At 42.7% G+C, this 13,734-nt stretch overlaps 1 protein-coding gene across 2 annotated transcripts in view; it reads left to right on the top strand.

Moving 5' to 3' along the window:
* Window positions 1–13,734, top strand: part of LMTK2 (lemur tail kinase 2) — a 67,400-nt gene that overhangs the window by 6,551 nt on the left and 47,115 nt on the right. The gene's annotated exons all lie outside the window — the stretch shown is intronic.

Genomic DNA, 13,734 nt, shown 5'->3' with positions numbered 1-13,734 from the left:
CTCATGATTAGACTGGGGCTGTATGTTTGGGGGAGGAAGACAGAGTTAAAGTGCCATTCCCGTCACATCATATTAAGGATACAGGCTTTCAACAGGACTGGTCACCGGGCTGAGGTCCTGTTTGTCAGCTTTCTCCTTGGGAAAGTTGCCTTTTCTTCCTTTCTCTGCACCGTGCATGTGTATGTCCCACACTTAAGTGGGCCTGAGGCCGCTCCCTTCCTTGAGGGAGAAGTAGCTGTATAAATTATTTGGAATTCTCTTGCATGGGAGATTTAACAGTTTGACCCTATTTATTTCCTTATTCAGTTACTTATTTATATCTGTATGGACACATGGATTTTGGGTTGTAATCCAATACTATGTCATTTATTTTTGATGCTCAGGTTGTATTAGCATTGGTCATTGGGAACACTTTCAGTTGGCTCCTGTGTCCTGTTGACATGTATCCTTTGCTTTTTGCTTGTTTTTAAAGCACCTCCGTACTGTCTGGCACTATAAGAAGCTACAGGCTCATTTTGTATGTTCCCTGCTCCGGCCCTAGAATCAGCCGTTTCTCCAGGCTGGTTGCTTTTCTTGGAGATCGATATTAGAAACCAAAATCTAGGCACTGGATGTGCTCACTGCTACTGGAACATTTATATAGGAGTTTGATCCTCTGCCTCCTCATATCTAATCCTAGGTTTCGGGGAAAAAGAGTGAGTGAGATTTTGGAGGGACAAAGGATCTCTTAGAAACAGATGACTTGGAAGGTCCCCGCCTGTGTTTTCTCCCTGTCACTTGACCATCTCGCTCATGCTCTACATCCTATGTTTGTGATGTAATGATATTGACAGGAAGTTGTTTTTATGTTAGAGCGATGGATATTTGAAAGGTAGGTTTGATTTACTCTCTCCAAGAGCAGCCTAATCTCGAAGAATGTGAAGGAAACCTCTTAGGCTTAAGAATTTGGTTAGAGTTATTTTAGGGGGTCTGTCAGCTTGGGACATTGTTGAAAGAGACTGTAGGCCCCTCCTTTAGTTGTAATAGTTCAGATGAAATGTCTGGTGGCAAGTGTCTTGAAGAACGCGGGTTGGGGGGGTACTATGGACTTGTTTTGACCGTTTACAGAGTTTTTCTTTCTTTATTATGGAAATTTTCAAACATACACAAAGGTAAAGGAAATAATATAATGAAGCCTCATGTCCCCGTGAGCCAGTGTTACGGTCAGTCTTGTTCACCTGTGCCCTCCCCACTGGCTCAGCCCCCCGTTGTTTTGATGTAAATTCCAGCTACGGTATCAGTTCAGCTGAAAATATTTCAGGGGAAAATAAAGATGTTTTTATAAAGCAGGTCGCTTACATCAGCATCACCTAGGTATTTGTAGGAACACAGGTTTTGAGCCCCAAACAAACCAACTGAATCCGAGTTCTGGAGGTTGGCCTGGAAATCTGCATTTAGAGTGCTTTTCTGGTGATTTCTTAGCCCCCACAACAGAAATATTTTCTACTAGAGGCAGAGTAATATCAGTTACTTAATAGAAATCTGTTGACTTGTATAACTAGTGAGATTCCAAGAAGGAAGAACAGTTTTGCCATGAGTGTCAGCACCTAGTAAAACCTGAGGCTCTCTCTCCTGCTGGTCACTGTCGGGAGTGTCATTCTGAAGAATCTGCTTGTGGAACGTGCCTGTGCGTAACCGCACAGGAATGGAAGCCCTCCAGGGCAGACGCACTACAGCTCTAAATACCTTTGGTGGTTTTGGTGGTTTTTTTAACTTCAGCCGGCTCTCTAGAAGTCAGTATAAATAACAGGCTTTTTACATTTATAAGTGTTCTTTGTGAATCATCAGTAACACTGTGAGCCGTCTCCTGACCGTCAGGTGCCGCCCGGTGAGCTGAGAACCTCTGGGTGTAGATGTGCCCGCCCGGGGCTGCCAGGTTCTGCCCGCTGCAGCTCAGCCTAGCAGGGGACCTGGGCCCGAGCAGATCGCCCTCAGCGACATTCTTGCTCCCGGTGATAGGTGTGCACCTGGCCACAGGCAGGCCCTGATTCTCCGCCTGGGTAATAGCTTGTGAGGTTATTTTGGTCCAGTGTAATATCGTGTTAACGTCTTGGCTTGAAAAAGTTTATTTTTTCAAGCTTGCTGATTTGTAGCCTATTTCATATTTTTCAACAGGTACTTTTTTTTGCTAGTTGATACATTTTAATATATTTGCGATGATGTACAAAATATTCTTAGGATTAGCTAAACAAAGTAAACTGTTTATCTCTGAAACTGCTACATTATAACGCTGGTATAACCAGTTGGGTTTAAGAACATCATAGGCTCATATACTAGTGTAGATAATTCAGGACTTCTTTTGGCAACACGTATGCCTTGGATAAGAGAAAATAATTTAGTTACAAGCATCCATTATAGTGATTTTTGAGAGAGAAGTTGCTCTTATCCCCAAGTGAAAACAGTATAATTTTAATTTTTAAAAGCTCATTTTTCTTTCTCCTTTGTTCTCCATGTTCAAAGTCCATCCTGAATATATCTGTCCTTTTTTTTTTTTTTTTTTTTTTTTGCGATTCTGAACAGGAGACTTGAATTTGACGTGATATTTTATAACCTTTAATTAGAGGAAGGACATCTCTAAGACATCTTGGACTTAGAGGAAGATGAGTTTGCAATCATTTGCACATTTAAAGTATCTACTTTAACGAGTAATTGTGAAATTTTGTAGTTTTAACCTTTTATTGCCAAACAAAAGTGTTATGATCTGTTGGTTGCTTCTCAGGTTAGCCACTGAATTTAAGCTTCATGTGTTTTTCACATGGCAGAGTCTTCCTCCGAACCCTCAATAAATCCAACCTGTGTCCCTTGCAAAGGACAGAAACTCCTCTTTGGCTTCTCCCTGGCATGTGCCTCTGTAGGATGGCTCTTATGTCAGCAGCAACTGTTACTTCCCAAGGGTGCAGCCGCCAGTTACAGCGCAAGGCTCCACTTGACTCTGACTTCAGACTATTATTAAAACCAACACCCGGACACTGATTGCTAGTGAGATGCTGAAAAATAACAAACTTACTGAAATAGTCCCCTGGGAACACTCTCCTAGAGACCTCCTGCTGGGGTACAGTCCAGAAATCTGTAATTTAACTTCTTTTTCTTTAAGAAAAATAAAATTAACTTTAGTAAAAGATTTGACTACCAATATTAACCATCTAGGCACTTGGTGGGCTCATAAAGTTTTGGAATTCTCAGTCCTTGTGTACAGAACTTTAGAGCTGACATGCCCGTTTACAGGCGAAGGGACTGCGTCGCAGGCAAATGAAGTAGCAGATTCAGTCCCATCCTGCCAGCCAGTGGCAGGCCTGATTGTGGAGTGAGGGGTCCTGGCACCCACGTCACCCACGTCGTTCAGCAACTTCACTGCCTCGGACTGTCAAGAAGACTCATTAGCGTGACACACCCTCACAGACTCATTCCAGTCATTTCTCCTCTGGATCTTTATTTCTGTTTACTATTGCAAAGAACTGAGGTGAAATTTAAGCATACTTGTCATATAGTTGATTCCTGAAGTAGTAAAGATAACTCCTTAGTGACATTAGGACCCTGACGTGCTAACTTCCATAACTTGGCTCAAAAAGAAAACCAAACCAAACCACATTAATATTTAACTTTTTAAATTTGTAAGAATAACAGTTTAGTTTCCACCTATGAAATGAAGTTGCACTGTTTAAAGGTGACCAAAAATATTTCTGACTTTTAAAACGTAATCACAAACTTGTAAACATGAAAAATATTTAAATGCTGTTGATTTACATGGTTCTGTGGAAGTATGAATCCTTTTAAGAATTTTCTGGATGCCAAGAATAATCCTCATTTACTTCCTTCATACTTTCAAGGTTCAGAGACAGGAATTCAGAATGTGCAGTCGTAGACAAACGTCACTCTTCTCAGCTCTTCTTGATTTGTGCCCTTACCCTGTCCCTTCTCAGCTCCAGCTTCCTTCTAGGGCGTAGTCATCAGCACTTCTCCTTCCCTTTCATCGTCTGTCTTCTTCTGGACCCTTTCTCGCAGTTGATTTTTCATAGATAACAACTTAATGTATATATTTTCCCACAAGCTTTATTCTACTTTTGAGTGACTTTGTTAGTACTAGTTCTCAGGAATAGTTAGGCAAACAAACAAACAAACAAAAACAATGAAAAAGTGAATCATTTTTGTGGTTCTTTTGCTACTGATTGCCATATTTCTTTCCATGACTTTTTGAAAAACACTTTCCTCCTTCGCCTTTCCGCACAGCGGACGCCGCTTTTCTCCATCAGCCTCTGCAGTGTCCCCTTTCCTGCTTCCTGTTTGACTCTGTCTCATCCCTTAAATGTTCTTTGCCATCTCCTTGGTCCTCTTTTCTTTTCCTCTTTCTCCTCTCATTTTTCTCTATTTTGTAAATTATAACTTTTGTCAAATAATACGTGGAGATAGTTTAAAAAGCGAAAGTTTTCCAGGCTTATAATAAAAAAGGGAGCTCCTGCCCCACCCATCCCTCCTCATCCTCCCTGTGTGCTCCCCAGGCACCTCGCCTCATCTAGGCGCACTTTCAGTCCTATCCGTACAACACGCCGAGCCAGCATTCCTCGGTTTAAGTAGATGCTGACTTGCTCCTGTGGGAGAAGATGGTTTATGTGCTCTCACCCGTAGGTCCACACACTCTTGCCCTCCACAACGTAGTTACTGACGCGTTTTGGTTAAGTCACTAGTTAGCATTTGTAGCTTTATTGCTACAAATACTATTCACAGCTGACCCGATAGTGTTTCTGGTGGTTAAATTTCTTTCACATCTTCTCTTTTCCCTAGACCTGCCCTTTGTTATCATTTTCTTGGTTTTTCATGAATGTATCACTAATTACTCCCCTCTCCTCAGCGGGAGTTTAAATCTCCTCTCAGCATGTTTGGCTGGGCTGCTTGGTACCTGCTGGGCCCTGTTGCAGGCGTGGGATGGTCACTCGTGGCTGCCTTCCAGTGGTCTTTTGTGGGGGGTCTGAGGCCACCTGATGTCCTTTCCTGTGTGGCCTCTTTTGCTTCCCCCCCACTTGGATGGAAGCTTTTAAGTCTTTACCTCTAAATTCTGAAAGGTTGCAAAGCCCTGCCCAGATGAGTCTTTTCTGTTCATTACATTCATGAAGATGGATACTCATTGGGCCTTTGAATCTGGAAAGTCATGTCCTTTAGTTCTGGAAAACATTTACACACACACACACACACACACACACACGCACGCACACACGCATGCGCGTGTGCACCCGTGCTTTTTTTGGCGAATACCTCCTCTTCCTTTTCTTTCTAGAACACCTGTTAGTTGAATGTTGGATTTCTGGGATTGAGCTTCTGTTCTCCTTTTGTTCATCTTTTTGTCTCCCTCCTGCTACGTGAGAGCCTTTATTTTTTTCTATTACATTTTATTTCCAGTTTTTCATCCACCACCCGTCCCCTCACACATTCACACACTTTATAAATAGCATCTTCTCATAAGATCTGTCCTCTTATTTCTAAGGATATTAATATAGTTGTTTTAGTGCGGGTTTTTTTTTTAACACCTGCATTGTCTGCTTCCTTTGAGTCCCTTTTTGTCTATTTGGGTCGGTCACTGTCTTTTAACTTTTTAAAGGAGGGTGTTTTCAAAGGTCAGGGCATCCTTAAAGTCAGTGTTTAAGAGTGAGGGACACTGATGGCAGCTGTCCTCCTCGACCCTTTCACCTCACACTCCATGTCGCGTCTGCCCCCGTGTCCTGGGCACAGTGAGCTCTGACCCGTCCACCGTCCTGGAGTGGAGCAGCGTGTACCCTCAGCATCACGTGGGTGCTGTGTGACCTTGGAAAAGGTACCTCTCTATTGCTCAGTTTCTTCATTATCATGGGGCTAATAATAGTACCCACCTCAGAGGATTGTTGTGGGATTGGGCGAGTTTAGAATAGTGTGTGGCACATAGTAAGCGCCACTCAAGTATTAACTATTTTTATAACCACCTGGGCCAGACCACCATCATTTCTTGCATGAATTTTTGTAACATCAGAAATGTGTTTTCTAATCACTTCATATAAAATAACAACCTCCCCCACCCCTTGCTTTATTTTTCCACGTTGCTTATCACCATCTGAGGTACCATATATTTATTTACTTTCTTATTGTTTGTCTCCCTGCTCGAGAATATAACCTGTTTTTTCAACTTCTAGATTCCCAGGACCTATGGCAGTGCCTGTTTTATAGAAGGTGCTGAGTAAACAGTTGTTGAATGAACAAATGTTTTGGGTGGGATGTGTTTGACTGTAGGGCTTCCCAGTGGAGAGATGCAGCAATAAGAAACACCCTGCCCTCGTGGCTCTTTTCATCACCCATAGGTCTTTTGTCTTGCGCTGGACACCCGAGTGTCCGGAAGCACCTCGTTATATTGGGTTAAATTGTCATTGGGTCTATTTTTCTGTGTAATATAAAGACATACTAAGGGAGCATTATCAGATAGGACACCCTAGTAAATCTGGCCTCTTTGTGCTCTAGAACCTTGTCAAGCTCCGTGTTGTAAGCAGTTTCTCTGGCTTAGTTATGAAGATAATACTTAAAAAATAAAACTTTAATATGGAGAATTTTGAACATATACAAAAGTAGAGTGTCATGAATTCCTTATACCCATCCCCCACTCCCAGCTATCCCCACGGCCCGTCCACCTGCATCCTTCCACACCACCATCTACGTCTCTGCAGAGAGAACGTTTAAAGACACGTTGCCTAGGACTGCATTTCAGTTATATTAGCAAGAATTTAAATTAGACGGTAGGAAGTTAGAAAGGTTCTAAGACCATAGACTATAAAAGTGTTATAGGAAATTTTAAAGAAAAAGGTCGACATGTTTTTCCAGGATATCCAAGGCCTGCTTACGTGGGAGGTAAGGAGCACACATTTAGGTTCTCTCCTATCCTTTTGGCCCTATTGTACACAAATTGTATTGGCTGAAATTGTGTTGTGACTCTAGTTCTGCTCTTGATTTGCCTGCACATTTCTACAGATTTCCATGGGTCGTTGTAAGGAAAGATAGAATGTCCTTTCCCGCACGCAGTACTGGTCCACCGAAGTGACCAGTGTGGGGGAAGGAGCCCTGGGAAACTGGCCGTGAGTTTCTACTTCTGGGCCCTGATGCTATCTCTTCCTGAGCTGGCTTCCTGGAACACAGGAAGATCTGATTCAGAGCTGCCGCGCGCATCTGAGCACTGTGGGTTACTCCACATCTTAACTGTGCTGGCAGCTTAATTAAGATTCTAGCTCTTAAAATATTATCCCTGCCATTGTTTTCCCAGGCTGTGGGGGCACAGCAGTCTGACAGGAGTCACCTCACCTGACGTCCCTGTGTCCTCCTTAGGTGAGCTCTTCTTGGGCGTCTCCATCCTAGTCAGTGTTTTAAAAATCGGAATGAAATAACTTTTGATAACAGATTTTAATAGAATAGGCTGAGAGAAACAGCAACTTTGTAGAAAATGATCTCATTCACAAGTGTTCAGTCAGTACTCAAATAACCTTTCTGCAAGTGTGAGAGAGCGGTTGGGTTGGCTGACCTTGAAAATCATCTTTGAACATGAACAACACTGATTAGCACACAGTGTGGTTTGTTTTTCTAGGCGGTTGATATTCTGGCTTAGGGGTCTTTGTGGAATCTCTGATTCATCAACTAGATCAGCAGTGCACCATTTACTGTTCTGTGTGCTTGGGTATATTTAGTGTTATGCTTCACTTTCCCTTTCTAATATTAGAATAGATTAGGGAGAGTCTAGGTTATTTAATGTGGCTGTATTGTTACGTTAAGAGTCAAGGAAAACATGTAGTGACTTAAGATTCTTTGTACAGGAAACCTTTATGATAGGTGGGTTTTAATTTTGAGGGGTTTAAATAAAAATGTGTGATCTGCAATGATGGTGTCATTTCTTTTCCCCAAGTAGTATGTGATTCATTTTATTAGGTCTCCAAGATGGAAAGCTACTTGTCAGGGTGTTGGAAAAGGAAGATGGACTTATTGGTCCTACTCTTAAAAAAAAGCCGCAAAAAAAGATGTATTTTAGAGGTAGACTTGATATTAGGACCATTTTGAAAGATTGCTGGTCCTTAGCTTCCCTGAGTTCTTCTAAGTTTGCTTTGTCTGGTCAGCCCAGTGGCCACCGGTTTTCATTGTCAAGTAGACACAGTAAATCTCTCATGAAGTTTCCTGAGGCAAGAGAATAGAGAAAAGAGAAAGCTGGAGTTACGTATGCATCTGACACTTGCTTTAACAGTCCATAAAGAGGAAGGTACCATGTGTTTGTCCCTGGTGCCATCCAGGAAGGGTCCCCTCCCAGTGGGGATGGTGTTCCTTCATTGGTAACTCGACAGTGTCATGGGCTGAATTGAGCCCCCTTGCGAGACCACCCCCCTTTCAGAAGGCGACTGTATTTGGGGATGAGGCCTTTACAGAGAATATTTAAAATGAGGCCATTAGCTCCCTAGTTGCTAATCCAGTGACAGGGGTCCTTATAAGAAGAGGACATGTGGACACACAGACGTCAGGGGTGCGCATACTGAGGGAAGACCATGTGAGGACACAGTGAGAGACGGCCCCTACAGGCCAGGCGGAGAGGTGTCACAGGAACCAGCCCTGCAACCCCTTGTCTGGGACTTCCGGCTCCCAGAACTGTTGTGAGACAACAGATTTCTGTTGTTTACGTCGCCCCATGTGTAGTGTTCCGTTATGGAGGCTAATAGTGATACACAGTGTTCAGACTCAAACAAATTTAGCGTCATCTTCGGAGGTAAGATTCTCAGTAGATGCGAGCTAAGTGGGGTCAAGCACCAATTCCTTTTTTTACCCACGATGGAGTGGAGGCCCAGGGGAGTTGGCCAACCAAGTGGCGCCCCGCTCACGTGCTGGGTGTTCTCCACGGTCCAGCACCTCCTGGGGCTCTCCCACAGAGGAGAGGGGGCGCCTCTGGATTCCTGCATTGCCAGCACAGAGGGAATCTACTCCGACAGCTTCCGGTGAAATGAGACACCTTGGAAAACATGGCGTGTGGGCATAAATACTCGATATCATAGGAGGACATAAGTTGGGGGAACTCCACTGTTTAAGAAAACAGCTTAATAGTTATACTGCTAAACATGAATTACAACATGGGTGAATTAAGAATGCTTGTGGGAGTTCTCTGAGACCTGGGGAGCAAGTGGTCAACTATTAATAGTGGGAAGGGGTAGAACACCCCAATGCAGCGTCCGTTAGGGTAGATTTATAATGGGAGGAAAATCTTTGCCAGATAAGAGCATACAATTATTGAAGGACTACTACTTTTAAAATGTAATTTGACACTTAAAACATAAGTTTATTCTGTTAACCAGTAGCTTAATTACGAATGTCTCCCTCCCTCCCCCAACTTCTTGCTTATCTTCCCTCCCTTGATGGAGCGTCTTAGTTGGTGTCTGTCTCACTTTTTTTCCTTCTCTCCCCTCCCCCCTCCCCCCCACACTTCTGACTGAATGCCAGGCCCTGTGCTGCACCCTGAGAGTCGTCGGTGGAGTATGCTAGACTGGTCCCCGACCCCATGAAACTTGTAGTCTAGTGGGGAAGGAAGACATGTGGGCATTTAAAAGACACAGTGCGATAAACTCTACGATGGGGAAATACAGGGCACACTGTGGGTCCAAAGGTCGGAACTCTAACCTGTGGGACCTCAGGGATTGTTTCCACAGGTTGAGATCTGAATGGTGAGGAGGAATTAGTGGAGGGGGGTGTCGATGGGAGAGTTTCTGGTGGAGGAGGCTGTAGATGCCTGGGACATAATAGGAGATGGTAGTTGGTCTTTGTCCCCTTCCCGGCCACAGAGCTCCTAAAACCCTTGGAATTTCCTGAGTGATAGGGGTGATAGGAGCATCTCTTGTGGTTAATAAGCCCTTTCAGCCAGACCTGAATTTATGCTGATGAAGTGACTCTAGGTGGGTCTCTAAATACCTTCCTGTTGGGGCTGGTGGCCAGAGGAACCAATCCCGCTTAGAGGGTTTGAACTTTCAGTCCCACTCCTGATTACCTGACCCACTGGGTAACCAAACAGTAAATATAAGGAAATTTCTCTTTGTAAAAGTGTATCAGCTGGTAACTGAAGAATGAATGACAAAATAAAAATTCAGCATTTTGCAATCTCTAATGGATCTAGCATTGATCATTTCTTTTTATCTGTGGACCTGTAGCATTTTTTATTTAATCCAAAAATGGATCCACAGGTAACTCTTTAGTTAATTACATATGTGTTCAAGTTCTAATAGAGGTTCTAGGCAGGGATTTATGATGGTTAAATTAATAAGCAGGTAGTACTCCTGACTTACTCTGAGTCATTGCTGAGAAATTGTGTGCTCCAAATTACCTGTCTATAAACAGATAGTATGTGCCTGCCTCTTAGAGGTTCTCAGGTTTTCTGCTTATTAAATCGAGTGCTAGATATCTATTAAAATGGTTTGAAAACTGTAAAATGACAACTCGCAGAATGTGTTTAGAGATGCCAAGAATGTTTTAATTGGCGTCTGGGGGAAGCATACTAAGTACCTGGACCTCTAATTACCCTTGTTTTCAGTTTGTACTCGGTAAAGCTGCCTAAATGTATGGGGGCGCCTGTCGTTGTTGATATTTTTCTTTGGTAGATGATTGGTTTGATTTCTGCATTTCTGAAGGCTGTAGCCTGAGAATGTTAAAGGAAAACTCTTTCTTCATGGTTTCCTACCAGTTGCAATCAGGAACCTTCTAGGGGCTTGGTGTGTAGTTTGACCACTGGGGCGTGGGGATTTCAGCTGTAGTTAGTTCCTCATGGCTAGAATTCACTTCCTCTCTGTGGCTTATGCAAACCGTCTCACCTTCCAGCCTATGCTAGGTTGGTCCATTTCTTCATTCTACAGAAATTTTTCCTCCTTTGGCATATAGAGGTTTTTTTTTGTTTGTTTTTTTTTAAGCACAGTGGTTTGGACTAATCAAGAGAAAAATACAGTAAATAAAATAGTTTTTAGAAGTAGTAAAACTGTAAAAATTTCTACTTAAGTCTGCCTACTAAGTTCCTTTTTAGACAGTAATTTGTAGAGCCTTTCGGTGGGACTGGTAGACGATGCAGGTGAGTAGACCCGGTATACTTGTGCACTGAGGCAATCTGAGTGGTCCTGCAGTGTCTCAACACAAGTATGGAGGTAAATAAGTGTCAGGAAAGGGCAAAACTCGGCGTGGTGAGTTCTTTATACACCGGTGTGACTTTTCGTGCCTACCTGAGGACTCACAGAGGACAGTGTTATGAATCAGGTAAGTGAGCTGGCCTTCAGGCAGTTCTGATCGAATTTTGCAATAAATAGTGACTGAGGATAAAATTACCGGTGAACAGAGAGGAAAAAGTAATTTAACGCCTGCTATGTGGAGTTTGGAGGAGAGCCCCAGAAGGATGAACTCTTGAATTTACAATGACAGACTTGGGTTCAAAGTACTTAGATTAGGCTGTTTTTAAGTATTAACCTTGTTGAAGGAAAACAATGTGGTATCCAGGGAAATTCAGGGATTTCTACTCAGCGCCCTTGAACCTGGAGTCTCTGGCCCTGCTGCTTTCCCATCTTGTGTCCTTGGGCATATCAAGGTCCTCATCTGTGACGTGGAGCTGGTCAAATTCCCTCAGAGGTGTTGTGATGATCCAATGAAATCATGCTGGGTTTTATCAAATCTCAGATACCACTGAGTAGGACACACCCTGTTTTCTTGTGCCATTAGGGAAGAAGAAACTGGCGATACAAACCACCTTTTGAGTGTAAGATGTACCTGAAATTCAGGGAGGTTAAGTAAAAATCAATAAAATACAGTGCCTATGAAAGTGCTTTGCTGTAATATGCCTCAGGAGTCATATTTAATTTTTACTGTATAAGTCGGGAGGGGAAACAAAGTTATAAGTATAAATACCAGCACAGACCAAGCTGGATGCGACAACAGGTAGCTGAAAGGAGAGAAGAAAGTGATCTTTCTGGGTCTTCATTCATAAAAAGTTGGCTCTTGAACCTCAGTTTAGTTTTCGAAATGTACGCAGACAAGTATCTGGAGTTAGGGAATTCTTACTCTTAGTGAGACTTGATTTCTCTCCAGATTGGCTTTTGAGAGAAATCACCAAGTCACTTTCTGTGTTGAATGTATGGGTTTTCCTGTTTTGGATTTTGTTGGTTTCGAACTTGCAGACTCTTAACAACCTTGGGTTAACTATAATATATTATTTTGAATTGCAGACTTAAGGAAGGCTTCAGCTAGTCTGAGCCCCACTCGTAACAAGGCATGTTTCAGCATTGCTCTTTCAAAAGTAGACCTTTTGTTGTTGAGAAGGAACTTAGTCCTGTTTGCAGCTGATTTTAGACTTCTCTGCTCTTCACTGAAGTCATTATGTATTCGAGAATGTCTTTGCTCACATAGGAGTTTGGATTAGTTTTTCTTTTCTTCAGGTACTGCAGTTTCACTTAAGAAAAGCGATGGCACCGTTCGTGAACTTGTCTCCATGCCTTCCCCTTGGTGCATTTGCGCACGTAATTAGCAGCAGGTGGTTTTGAGGGAAGGTTTATTGCTGACCTTACTGTGGTAATTGTTTCACAATCTATAGGAATATAAAATCATCTCATTGTACACCTGAAACTTACACCATCCTATGTGTTAGTGATATCTCAGGAAAGCTGGGGTTGGGGGGGGGGTTGTTTCCTAGTAAAACACCAGTAGGTGAGACTTGACAGTTTGCTCTAACAAAGAAAATGTTCACAATAGCTGTAGTTGAATAAGAAGTTTTCCAGATAACTAAGTCCTTACTGAAAGGAAGACGTAAAAATCTTTATGCTTTACACAGGGATTTCACACTTTTTCTCTGAAGGGTCAGATAGTGAAATATTTTAAGTTTTGTGACTCACATGCAACATACGTTGCATATTTTTGTTGTTGTTGTTTTTTGAAAGTAGCCCTTTAAGGATGTACAAATCATTCTTAGCTGCCCCCCACCCCCCGCCCCATGCAAAAAGAGGCACCACACAGGGTTTGCAGAGCCCTGCTCTAGGAGAAAAGCTCCTTATTATGACCAGGAGTCCTTGGAGAAGTGGCTGATTGTAAAGCTGGAGTAGGGAAAAGACGAGAAGAACCTGAAGCTTCCTGTCATCCCAGAAAGTGAGGAAATGTTGGAGAAAAAAAGAAAAGGATGGGGCATGTCCAAAAGACCCAGGAGTCAAGCTGAAGGAGCTCCCAGGGGCCAAAGCTGGAACAATTTGAGTGACAGAATAATGGTAATACTGGATTAAAACCCAATAATGTAAAATAAGTGTGAGCTTAACTAATAAGTGAATAAATAACTGAGGGAGCAGGGACAAATCTTCCTTATATTCCTTACAGAAAAATCCCAAATAATAAATGTAGAAGGAATGTGGGAATTAGCAAATCACCGTTAGAGTATCACAGTGTGAATTGCAGACAAGACGCAGTGACAGATGTGAAAATTAGTGTGCGAAACTTTAAGAGACACAGGATATTTGCATGGCCTCAAAGTGTCTCCCCCAAATATTAATTACTGTAGTCGTTTCTGCATGTCTACAAATTCTGTACTATTCCTCCTTGCAGGAAGTGCAGCTTAACTCCCTTCCCTGTGAGTGTACTGGACTTGGTGACCGCTTTTAAGGAATAGAGCATGTAAAGGGAAAAGTACCTTCACAGCGGTGAAGCTCAGCAGAA

The sequence above is a fragment of the Rhinolophus sinicus genome, chromosome 5 (genome assembly GCF_057876585.1).
Source record: "Rhinolophus sinicus isolate RSI-liver-muscle chromosome 5, RSI-T2T, whole genome shotgun sequence".
NCBI lineage: Eukaryota > Metazoa > Chordata > Mammalia > Chiroptera > Rhinolophidae > Rhinolophus > Rhinolophus sinicus.
This window is presented reverse-complemented; position numbering and strand designations above follow the sequence as displayed.